At 44.0% G+C, this 12,345-nt stretch overlaps 1 protein-coding gene across 1 annotated transcript in view; it reads left to right on the top strand.

The window, feature by feature from the left end:
• The window catches only part of LOC126473451 (spondin-1), a 223,431-nt gene that overhangs the window by 110,394 nt on the left and 100,692 nt on the right, over positions 1-12,345 (top strand). The gene's annotated exons all lie outside the window — the stretch shown is intronic.

A 12,345-nucleotide genomic window follows, 5' to 3' on the forward strand; every position in this document is an offset into this window, starting at 1 on the left:
TGCGACCGTAGCAATTTATTGCGGAAGCGACTTGCTGCACGTTTTCTGTGGTGTCACCGCCAGACACCACACTTGCTAGGTGGTAGCTTTAAATCGGCCGCGGTCCATTAGTACATGACGGACCCGCGTGTCGCCACTGATAGTGATCGCAGGCCGAGCGCCACCACACGGCAGGTCTCGAGAGACGGACTAGCACTCGCCCCAGTTGTACGGACGACTTTGCTAGCGACTACACTGACGAAGCCTCGCTCCTTTGCCGAGCAGATAGTTAGAATAGCCTTCAGCTAAGTCCATGGCTACGACCTAGCAAGGCGCCCTTAGCCTTACGTAGCAATTGATACTTATCGTATAAAGCATGTCTCATCAAGAACGATGTATACAACAAGGATGGATTAAAGTTAAGTATTCCAAAAGCTACGTACTTTTCTTTATAGCATTCATTACGTATCCTGTTTCAGACCTCACGCCATCCTTCGTGTGTTTATAGCGTGCATTGCGGTCCCCTCAAATCACACTGTGTCGGCACTTCTGTCGACACATCATTTTCCTCTTCCAGTGTGAACACCACGCAAGTAACTTGCAGCATTTAGGATTTACTTCTATTTCCTGCAAGTAGGAAGCGCAAGTTACAGTAAGTATGTCGTCTGCATAACACTCATATTTAACATTTTACTTAATGTGATGACTTAATTTTATGCAACTGTATTATGTGCAAACAAATTTCAGAAATGGAGGAGAAACGGGAATGGATGAAGCAGGATACAGAATATTTTGTTGAAGCCACGGAGAGCTACCCCGAAATGCGGAACGTGCATAAGCGAGACTTTAAGGATAGAGTGAAGAAGATGAGCGCATTAAATGAAATCTCGTCGATATTCGACACATCAAAAGAAGTACATAGAAAGTAGCATAACCTGAAGACACAACCCCTTTGCCACCTGCATTCACTCGCTTGTTGTTTTAGGAGTCTAGAAAAAGACGATGTGTAACTATTACATGTTCTATTTACTTAGCTTGTCACTTTCCATTTATGAGCATTAGAGAAAAAAACATTTTTATAAGCATATCATTCTATAAAATGCAGTTTATTTCAATAAAAATTTAATTTCATTGTTGTGTTTTCACATACCTTCAAATAATTTTCCCTTTTTACGACGTTAAAAATGGCTCTACATACAGGGGGTATGATCAGAGAAATCGTGCTGACGGGAATATGAAACAAGTACATTAGGGAGTTGTATGAGTCTCCTACAAAGAAAAGATTTCAAAATTCAAACATTTTTTGGTTGTATGTTTCACATAAATAAATGAAATTCCTATTTCATTCGTAGCTCACCAGTAGCTATAAAGCATAGAGTGACTAACAAACGTTCCTTTGCTGAAATAGCAGTACCGAAGTTTGTGTCTCGTTTTGATATGACCGAAGCTATTAACATCAACAAATACTCCAGATCATTTGAGGACATTCGGCAAAAGTTTTCAAAAGTATCCATTCTCTCGATACTAAGTTCTTGCAAAAGGTTGTTACAGGCACCATTCTGCGATCTTCTCATTATCTACTCTCTGACCTAAATACTTCTCTTTTTCTTTTTCACGTTTTGCATTACAATTACAAGAGCTGCAGCATATCTCACCCGCCTACTTGTCATTTTACACTTCGGCTGACACTCGCAGTAGTACTGAAAGCATATGTAAACAGTATCAGCAAGTTGTTGACGCAAGTTTCTTGCCAAAGAGCTTGCGGAAGAATCTTGCTTAATTCTTGCGCTGCTGTGTAAACACAGCTGCAAGCGGCTAACAATAACTTGCAGCAATAACTTCTGCAAGCGACTTGCTAGTGTAAACCCAGTTTAATAGAGGAGAACTACCAACTTATTTAAAGGACAAAATGAGGACATACGTTTCTGATCTTTTTAATGTAGGACAGTAGGGGTTATTGCTGAAAGGTGAAAAGTATAATGCGCAACACAATTCAAGGGTAACTTTTTCGGAACCCCGTAATTGCCGCCCTTAGAAGCATGAAAATTGGCTTAAAGGTGCCAACAACCTTCCTCTAATGGTGTAACAGTGTGGCGCCCTGCAACGTCACAGTCGGAGTCGGCGACGCATCAATCTGTCGAAAAAAAAAAAATGGCTCTGAGCACTATGGGACTTAACTTCTGTGGTCATCAGTCCCCTAGAACTAAGGACATTACACACATCCATGCCCGAGGCAGGATTCGAACCTGCAACCGCAGCGGTCGCGTGGCTCCAGACTGTAGCGTCTAGAACCGCACGGCCACTCCGGCCGGCAATCTGTCGACACATGAGAAAAAAAGGCCGGAGGTAAGAAGTTCATGTGACGTGCAAAGTGGGTTATTGATGTCACATTGGCACCAAATTTCACCACAATTCTGTCCAAAATCACAGTGGACGTGTCACACGATGGGAAAGTCGTCACAGTCCCTCTTAGCCACATTTCACCCTTTCTTTTGACGCCTCTGCGATGGAGGTCAGACCCGCAACGCCCAGCGTTGAAATCACGCAGTTTTCTTATGGGTGCCCGAGGAGGACATTTCCGAATTGACACGAAGAGGCCTCAGGGGATGACAAAGATCGTCGATGAAACCATCCCTTGCGCAGGGGCATTGATTCCCACACACTTCCTGGTCGAAAACGACAGTTCGCAGTGTGCTGGGCGACAGGACGACGTTCTTGACAGCATTTGACACTGTTGACAGTTAACACCTCCACACAGTTCAGCACTTCAATAAGGACACCGTGGGCCAGCAAACTTTTGAGTGCAGCGTGTGAGGTAATGGGCAAGTTGTGGCGTGGCCGTGCGGGAGCCTCTCGGCTCGTCGGCGGCCACGTGGTGCAGGACATTGGCCGGAGCAAGAGGGGTAGCCCCAGCGTGTGGTCCAGGCCGACCGTGTGGCTGGGAATTCCATGTTGAGACTGTGACGAGGAGTGTGCTTTGAGTCGATGAAGGAGATTTGTATGCTGGGAGTTGCCAAAGATGCCGGACTTTGTGTAACCATAATGGCAGACATTTCACAGTTCATGTAGAAATTAATAATAGCCAGAGGAATCATGATACCTTAAAAAAACATGTACATTACCATTATTTGTACGACAATTCTGATGCTGTAATCAGATTTTCAATATCTTTATTAAAGTTTAGTATCTGACTAAATCATACAAGTAACACCCAGCAACGAATTTCCGAAATCTAAACGGTTCTTCCGATTTTGTCGATCGACGTGTCTTTAGAAAGCTATTAGTGTAAACCTAAATTGGTATGAACTACAGGCATATAAGTTGAACAGTACATGAGTTATTGAAGGTCAAAGTGGGCGATCACTATTGATCGCGTAGGCCACAAGTTCTCCACAGTTACACGAAAAACCAGTAGCAGCATGCTTATCACTATATATTGATTCGTCTGTGTCTTTGTTTATCTGCGATATGTACTATTCATGAAGAAATTGGTTAAATATTTACTGTTTTTTAGGAAGCACAAAGACATTAGGCTACTGGCCTACCTTTTGTTTCTATTCCTTTGATATATGTTTATTTGATTTGTTTATTTATTTAATAATGTGAGTTAGAGCGTGTTTATGGTCCAGCCATAGGAATATTTATTTAATGTCGAGTTATTTGAATGTAAATCCAGTATTTCGTATGTGTTTCAATATGTTTGTGAGTGTGCATTGGTTTGAAGAAATGGGGGGGAGTGCACTAGCGAATCACAGCTCTCATTAATGGGGAGACTGGATGGAAGTGGGGGAGGAGTGCTGGACGGGAAGCAGCGACGGTCGGCCGCAGGACCTACGATGGAGAGTGGGAGTTTGCGTGTGGTTGCGGGAGATAGAAATATTTCGTAGTGCGGACTTGTGCACTTGTCAGATTTCCGTGGCTTCTGTAATGAAGACGTAGTATGAGTTTAGAAGTGAATATCTCACGAGCTATGTTCTTCATAACTAATTACGTGAAGTAGGAATCTACTGTTTTCCTGTTATTCAACTTATATTTTATTTAATTGCTGGACCATAGACACCAATAAGTGTTTTGCAGTAATAAACGGCATTCTTAAAGGTTCTTCTGCTATCGTACTCGTCATTTAAAGTCGTTAAAACAGTACCTGCAGGTTTTATTTAATTGCAATCTTTCATTTATAAATTTCTATGTCACATTCAAAATTCGCAATTGCCAAGTGATACGAATCTTCGATCATTCGATTCGTGTGTATATTCATATTGTATACTGTAGACTCAGCAGTATTTGGCTTGTAATCCGGCAACTTCGTATCCCAGCCCCTAGACAACGAAACCAGCCAAAACTTTCAATATTTCAACTATGAGTCAGAGGGTACGTAGTTTACGGCCACTCATCACATTTTCTATTTGAAAGCCCGCAAGCGCGAACGTAATTTTTGCTCTGGTGTGCAAGATGGAACCACTATGGACTGTTCAAAACCATTCGATGAAATTTGAACGTTATCCGAAGAAACAGAGGGTGATTATGATTTTTCAGCCCCCCTGTTTTGCACCCTCCTGCTCTGTAATCATGACGAGAGGAGAGGACCTTCAGGAATGAATGAATAACATAGCAATGGGTCCCTCTAAGACTTACAATTCCCAACATCCTCAGTGTCACCTGCACACCGTTGTTGGGCACTTTAGAAATGCCCTGTACAGAGACAGCCATTCATTGATTCCTAAGTGCCGGCTGACAGGCATCCCTTTCGACACCCCTTAGATTTCGCATGCGCCTATCTGACGCTAGTTCGTCTTTGTACTGTCACTCAGCTGAGGTGTGTCGAAATGGTTGCCTGTCACACCGGCGCCTAGGAATCAGAGAAGGCCGTCTCTGAAAACGGGCATTTTTAACGTGCCCAAGAAAGATCCGTAGGTGGGACTGAAGATATTGCGAAGGGGTCTCGCACATCAGAGCAAAAATTACGTACGCTCTACACTCCAAAACGTGTGTGATCACGTTCAATGCGACTGGAGGCCCACGTCTCCTTACTGAAGGACTGAGTCGTCTGGAGATGTCAGCAGTGTTGTGAAACGTTGTGAAGAACGTCGACCTGTCGCTCAGCGCACTAGGAAGAGTCGTTTTCGACCGAAAAATGTATGGAATCAACGCCCCAAAGAAAGGTGTGGTTTCAGTGATGCCCTTCATGCCACTCTCTGAGACCTTTTAGTGTCAATTCTGAACGGCAGTGTGTCATGTGTCTGATATGTTTTGCTCGGCCACGCATAAGAAAACCGCCTGATTTCAACGCTGGGTATCACTGTTATGACCTCTATTGCAGAGGCGTCAAGAGTAGGAATAAAATGTGGATAAGACGGGGTGCGACGACCGTCCCATAATGTAACACTTCCACGGTGGCGCTGGGCAAAATCGTTGTGAAATTTTGTACCAGTGTGACATCACTAACCCATTTACACCTCACATGAACTTCTGAACTCTCGCCCTTTTTTTTTGGCGCATGGCGACAAATTGCTGTTTGAAGAAGCGCAGTGCGTCACGCTTTCATAACAATGGAGAGGAAGGCTGTAGGCAGCTTTCAGCCAAATTTCAGGTTTCTGAATCACAATGGGATACCGGGGTTTCGAAAATTGACCCTTTAACTGTTTCACAGTGTACCTGCACCAATCTATGTAATGTGGTATTGGCCACTTGATGTCACGACAGATGGATCCGCAAACACAAAACGAGGCAGGGAGTATTGTGTTGTCAATAGAGAAGCACTGACAGCACAATCGGTCGGTTAGGAGAGCTTAGCGACTTCGAAAGTGGTTTATGATCTTTGGATGTCATATGAGTAACAAGGCCATCGGGGACACTTCAACCCTTCTGAACCTGCCGAAGTCGATTGTTGATGATGTGTTTGTGAAGAGGAAACGCGAAGGAACAGTCACAACTAAATGACGACCAGGCAGACGTCATGTATTGACGGATAGGGATCGGATCGTCGAGCATTGTGGAGGATGGTTGTAGTAAAAAAAAAATAAAAAAAAAATAAAAAAAAAAAAAATCAAGATAAAGGCGAGTAAGACTCGCGCACAGAGGGTCCCTTAAAAACTTAATTACGTATATAGACAGTTCATCCATCCTGGGAATCTTTAAGGTTTTCGCCTGTTATCAATACCGATGATGCTGGCAAGATATCGGTTCTGGGAATTTCAAGACTTTCGATAATCACACAAAAAATTTTTTTCGTGTGATATAATTACATATTAAGAATTTTCGAACTTTTCCTTTGCTTGTACTATGGAACTTTGCTTCTTGCAAAATTTCATGATTCTAGGTCAATGGGCAATACCCTATAGGTTTTGATGAGTGAGTTTGCGAATATCAGAATATGTGGTATATATTTTTAACTTAAATTTTAAACACCGCTAAGACACTTAAATTTTAAACATCGCCAAGGGATAATAGACCTTAGAACGTGATGTAAATTGGAACTTGATAATATCTATCCGTTCCTGAGAAAAAGGGGTCGCAACAGACGGGCGGACAGACAAAGAGTCGGATAACAAACGAGAAAAAAACATTTTGTCGTGTGATATACCTACTTACTTGCAGTTTGAAACAGTGCTTCTTGCCACATTTCATGTGTCTATGCCAATGGGAAGTAGCCTGTATGTTTCGATGTGTGAGTATGCGAGTATAAAAATATGTAACATAAATGGCCCTATTTTTGACTGCATTGACTTAGAAGATTAAATGTTTTACATCGCCAGGGAGCCATAGATCTTAGTATGGAACACAAATTTTAACATAATACGTCTACTCATTCCTGACAAAATGGGTATTAACAGAGGGACTAGCAGACAGTCTGACAACAAATGAGAAAAAAATGTTTATTTCATGTGACTTGATTACAGGTCCAAATTTTGCCATTTTTTCCTTCACTTGTACTGTGAAACTTTACTTCTTGCCAAATTCCATGATTCTAGGACAACAGGAAGTACCCCGAGTGTCAAAATATGTGAAATAAATAGCCGTATCTTTTGATTGCATTCACGTGGGCATTCCAATTTTTTTACTCTGCCAAGGGACCGCAAACCTTAGCATGTGACGTAAATTTCAGCTCTATACGTACACCAGCTCCTGATATCATAGGTTTTTAACAGTCGGACAGACAGGCAGAAGCAAAATTAACTCTACAAGGATTCCGTTTTTACCGCCTGATGTACGGAACCCTCAAAATCGGACGAAATTAACGGAAGGAATCGCTCGTGAGTTCCAAATTGCTACCAGCAGTCCAGCTAGCACAATCACTGAGCCTCGACAATTAAAGATAGTTAGTTACAATCGAACAGCTGTCGTGTCCTGACATAGGTGGGAGAGGGCGAAAAGGGGTTACTGGTCAGTCTGTGCTCCCAAGTGGTACAGAGCAGAGGGCAAAAGACATTTGATCGTTTCCTTCTATCTGAGCCAACACTGGTACAGGCACTTACTAGAAATGCAGGTGGTGAGCCTCGGTAGGGAACTCGTTGTGGAGACTCTTGGACAAACAGGGTTTTGAAAGAGTTGTTTATTCCAGACAGGGCTAACTAATACACTGGAGGCTAGTTCTAGGGTTAGAAAAATTATGAATAACACTGTTACAACAGAAGCCAGTGCAGAAGTCCCAGAAGTGCATGCTAATCACAGTAGCAAACACTAGCAGCATCTTAAGGCAACAGCTTAGTTGCAAAACAAAACATACTGAATGTGACACTGTTCACTGAGACACTCCAAGTGAGAGAGAGCAGACTTACGCAGAGCTGGACCGAGGCTGGAGTCGACGGAAGCGGATTCGGCGCCCAGGTCGTCTGATTGAGAACTCCGCGGAAAATGCAGGTTAAGAGCCGCGTGGGGGCACTGTTTTTTTCACTTAAATCCACCCAGCCAATCCCGCAGGTCTCTTGCAGGTGCCTGCCAATCACGTTTTAGTTAGGTCCCCTCTACTGCTCCTAAGGCGGGGATGTTAATGCAGTTGCAGTAACTAAGCCTGTATTTGGTTCAAATGGCTCTGAGCACTATGAGACTTAACTTCTGAGGTCATCAGTTCCCTAGAACTTAGAACTATTTAAACCTAACTAACCTAAGGACATCACATACAACCATGCCCGAGGCAGGATTCGAACCTGCGACCGTAGCGGTCCCGTATTTGGTATTAGCATTGTTTAGCTGAAAGCTAAACGTAACTGCTCTGCCAAATAAGGCTTGCAACATTATTGTTATACGTCATTTAGCCCCGCCCCTCAGGCTTCGCGAAGTAGGGACTGCTAGGGCAACAGGTTTTTTATTTTTTTTTTTTTTTTTGGCGTTTTCTAACCCTTGACGTTGCTGTTCTCAGGGCTGAGATCAAGCTGGCTTTATGCGCTAATACGTGCCTGTTCGTTACAGAGTATCTACGGTGGCAACCTACCACAGTGTCTAGACGACTTATGACGTTACATGTTAATTCCTTGAAAAGTAACTAGCGCCCTGGGACCGCGTCTGGGGGCGCCTGCATTTTCGCAAGGCTCTCCCCTTACGGTTTACTTCATGTAAAATATCTCTCCTAGTTTCGTCTGCCCTCAGCGTCGTCTGTGCCTCCGCGCCCCGAAGCGCCTGTACTCCTTTTTCACAGCTTCATGATAACACTACAGTAAAACTTCCTGGTAGATTAAAACTGTGTGCAGGACCGAGACTCGAACTCGGGACCTTTATCCTTTCTTCCAGGAGTGCAAGTTCTGCAAGGTTCGCAGGAGAGCTTCTGTGATGTTTGAAAGGTAGGAGACAAGGTACTGGCGGAATTAAGGCTGTGAGGATGATGCGTGAGTCGTGCTTGGGTAGCTCAGTTGGTAGAGCACTTGCCCGCGAAAGGCAAAGGTCCCGAGTTCGAGTCTCGGTTCGGCACAGTTTTAATCTGCCAGGAAGTTTCATGTCAGCGCACACTCCGCTGTAGAGTGAAAATTTCATTCTAAACACTACAGTAGCAAGGAATAATCAGTATATTACACAGCTCCGTCCCACACGGGTTCATTCGTCGTCGCAGTCAACGCAGGACCAGCACTCATTTGAGAAGAGGAAGTGGTGTCGCTCCTGAGTCTAGTGTTGTGGGTCGCTCCACATGGGTACGGCGCCCTGTGCTGCGTCCGGGGCAGCCGCAACATCGGTCGCCATGCCGGCAGCTCGTGGTGTTGCGTGTTGACTGTTGGGCGTTTTCTATGCATTTTATCCTAATGTCCTCGGCACTTTCTTGATTTTCATAAAATTTATCGTCGCCAAACGAGTGCAGAGATTAACTGAGTCCCATCTTCACGACTCACTGCGGTGGACGATGTGTTACAAGTGCTCGATTGGTGTAAGCTGGCTGCCTAGGTGAATCATCGCACGCTTCGTTTGCAAAAGTACTTGTGAGTGCGATGGAATCGTACAACATAACGTCTATTCTGTGTTTGTTTGATAGGAACGTGGTACACCCGTCTGCTTATGAAATTCATGTATGAAAAAATCAGGAGTTAAAGGTACCCGAGGACGGCCTGGTCGAACTCCAGCTAGATTTCATTTTACATTCTCTGTTTTAGAAAATCAACAGAGACGATTGTTGTGGAAGACTGGTCACAGACAACGACGGAAGGAGGAAATTTCGACATACTGACAGTTCTGGAAGTGGTGTAATTCTGTTGCATGATGAATAAAGAATTACATTTGTGAGAGTATTCAACGCGCCGTTCTAATTCCAGAAAGACACAGTTGCGAGATACTTTGAACAGTTGGGAATAGCATTCTCGTATATATGAAGACGGTGTCTGTTCTTTCGGACATGTCCGAAAGAACAGATTCCATCTTCGTATATATATATATATATATATATATATATATATATATAAGGCTCACCGGCCATTTGACCATCTTCTTCTGTGCGGATGCACAAACAAGTGCCCGAACACTTACGGGAATCGGCGGTAACGCCGCGAGTAGTGAGTATAATGGGCAGAGGCACTATGAATATAGTGCGAGACAATAAGTTGCGAATGTGGGTCTCACGGGAGGCATGCCAGAGAAAAGTCCCTCCAGTCACATTATCCTCTGTGCCCTCGGTGGCCCAGATGGATCTACCCTATGTAATAAAAAACTGAGTGAACGGATCAACGAACAACCTGAACGAGTGTCATCAGACGTCCGCCATGAAAAAATTCAACGAACAATGTAGAACAAAATGAAGTGAAAAAGAAAAGATGGGATAGAGCGTCTGCCATGTAAGCAGGAGATCACGGGTTCGAGTCCCGGTCGGGGCACACATTTTCAACTGTCCACGTTGACTTATATCAACGCCTGTGTGCAGCTAGGGGTAGTCATTTCACTGTAATAGTATTCTCGGTTGACAACTAAAAATAGCGCGATTCATTCAGGTATAAAGTAGACAACAGCATCAGAGACGTTCGTATATATCAGTATAACTCATCCACTCGCTCCTAACTATGGCTTTCATTTCGTATAATGTACAGCCAGAGACTTCAGTGCTCTGTAATTCGCCAGATCATGTATGTGCAAACTGCACGAAAAGGAAATTAGTACAATCCAAGGAGTAGTGTTACAGTATACACTTGGGCCTACCACCCCAGAAATATCCCAGATAGGCAGCTGACCGACCGAGAGAAGATATGGCAAGAAAATCTGGATCCACCATCGTCACAGGCCAGCCCTGCCAAGCGCTCTAACGACGGAACGCGCGTCAATACGCCTAGATTAGACAGCAAAGTAAATGCTCTGCGGCGAACAAATGAGCAAGCCGACAGTCACGCACTTCCCAAATCGTTCAACATTGTTAAAAGGCGTAGAAGCCGTGGAGGTGCCCGAAATAACAATCCCAGATAAAAACAGTGCACCAGTTCGCAGCCTACAATCTGTACACAGTCAATAGGAAGCAGCAGACGACACCGACAGCGAATATTCGAGTAAGGCTCCATTTATCAAGGCCAGACGACAACCTTGAAGACGGGAAACTCAACAGGATGTTAGGATTGCAAAGGGCGTAAATGTTGCAGGCCATTCAAAACGTCACTTTCTCCGTCTCATAGAGCACCCGCATTTGCAAGAGTCCGTATCACTCTAATGTCTACAATCAGAGTTTTCCAAGTGAGCAGAAGATTAAATATCGGACGAATTACGGATTAAAAACCCGTTTATTGTAAACCGTGATTTTCGACCAAGTCAATAAAATAATATGAAACTTCGAACCGATATCCAATTCATCGTTGCAAGAGAAATTTAAATTAAAGCCGCCAGCGGAATTATAGTGCTATTTGAAAAGTGAATATTCTCAATTGTTAGAAAAGGCCGCGTTGTTACTTCTGCACTGGACAGTCAAATATATGTGTTAAACAGGATTCTCATCTTATTTGTGGAGAAAGAAATAAGTAATGCAACAGACTTGACGCCGACATCGTCATGAAAGTTCAGTTTTCATCCATATAGCCCAATATGAACTCTGACTGTGGAAAGAGATAACCAGTAGCACTTATCTCATTAAAATTTAATTTTAAATGTTGTGTTCGATTATGTTATTTGAAGTTTTGCAGAGCAAGTACGTGGATGTACACTAGTGGCCATTAAAATTCCTACACCACGAAGATGACGTGCTACAAACGCGAAATTTAACCGACAGGAAGAAGATGCTGTGATATGCAAATGATTAGCTTTTCACAGCGTTCACACAAGGTTGGCGCCGGTGGCGACACCTACAACGTGCTGACATGAGGAAAGTTTCCAACCGATTTCTCATACACAAACAGCAGTTGACCGGCGATGCCTTGTGAAACGTTGTTGTGATGACTCGTGTAAGGAGGAGAAATGCGTACCATCACGTTTCCGACTTTGATAAAGGTCGGATTGCAGCCTATCGCGATTGCGGTTTATCGTATCGTGACATTGCTGCTCGCGTTGGTCGAGATCAAATGACTGCTAGTAGAATATGGAATCGGTGGGTTCAGGAGGGTAATACGGAACGCCGTGCTGTATCCCAAAGGCCTCGTATCACTAGCAGTCGAGATGACAGGCATCTTATGCGCGTGGCTGTAACAGATCGTGCAGCCACGTCTCTATCCCTGAGTCAACATATGGGGACGTATGCAAGACAACAACCATCTTCACGAACAGTTCGACGACGTTTTCAGCAGCACGGACTACCAGCTCGGAGACCTTGGCTGCAGTTACCCTTGACGCTGCATCATGCATCACAGACAGGAGCACCTGCGATGGTGTTCTCAACGACGAACCTGGGTGCACGAACGGCAAAACGTCATTTTTTCGGATGAATCCAGGTTCTGTTTACAGCATCATGATGGTCGCATCCGTGTTTGGCGACATCGCGGT

Source organism: Schistocerca serialis, chromosome 4, assembly GCF_023864345.2.
Source record: "Schistocerca serialis cubense isolate TAMUIC-IGC-003099 chromosome 4, iqSchSeri2.2, whole genome shotgun sequence".
NCBI classification, from domain to species: Eukaryota; Metazoa; Arthropoda; class Insecta; order Orthoptera; family Acrididae; genus Schistocerca; species Schistocerca serialis.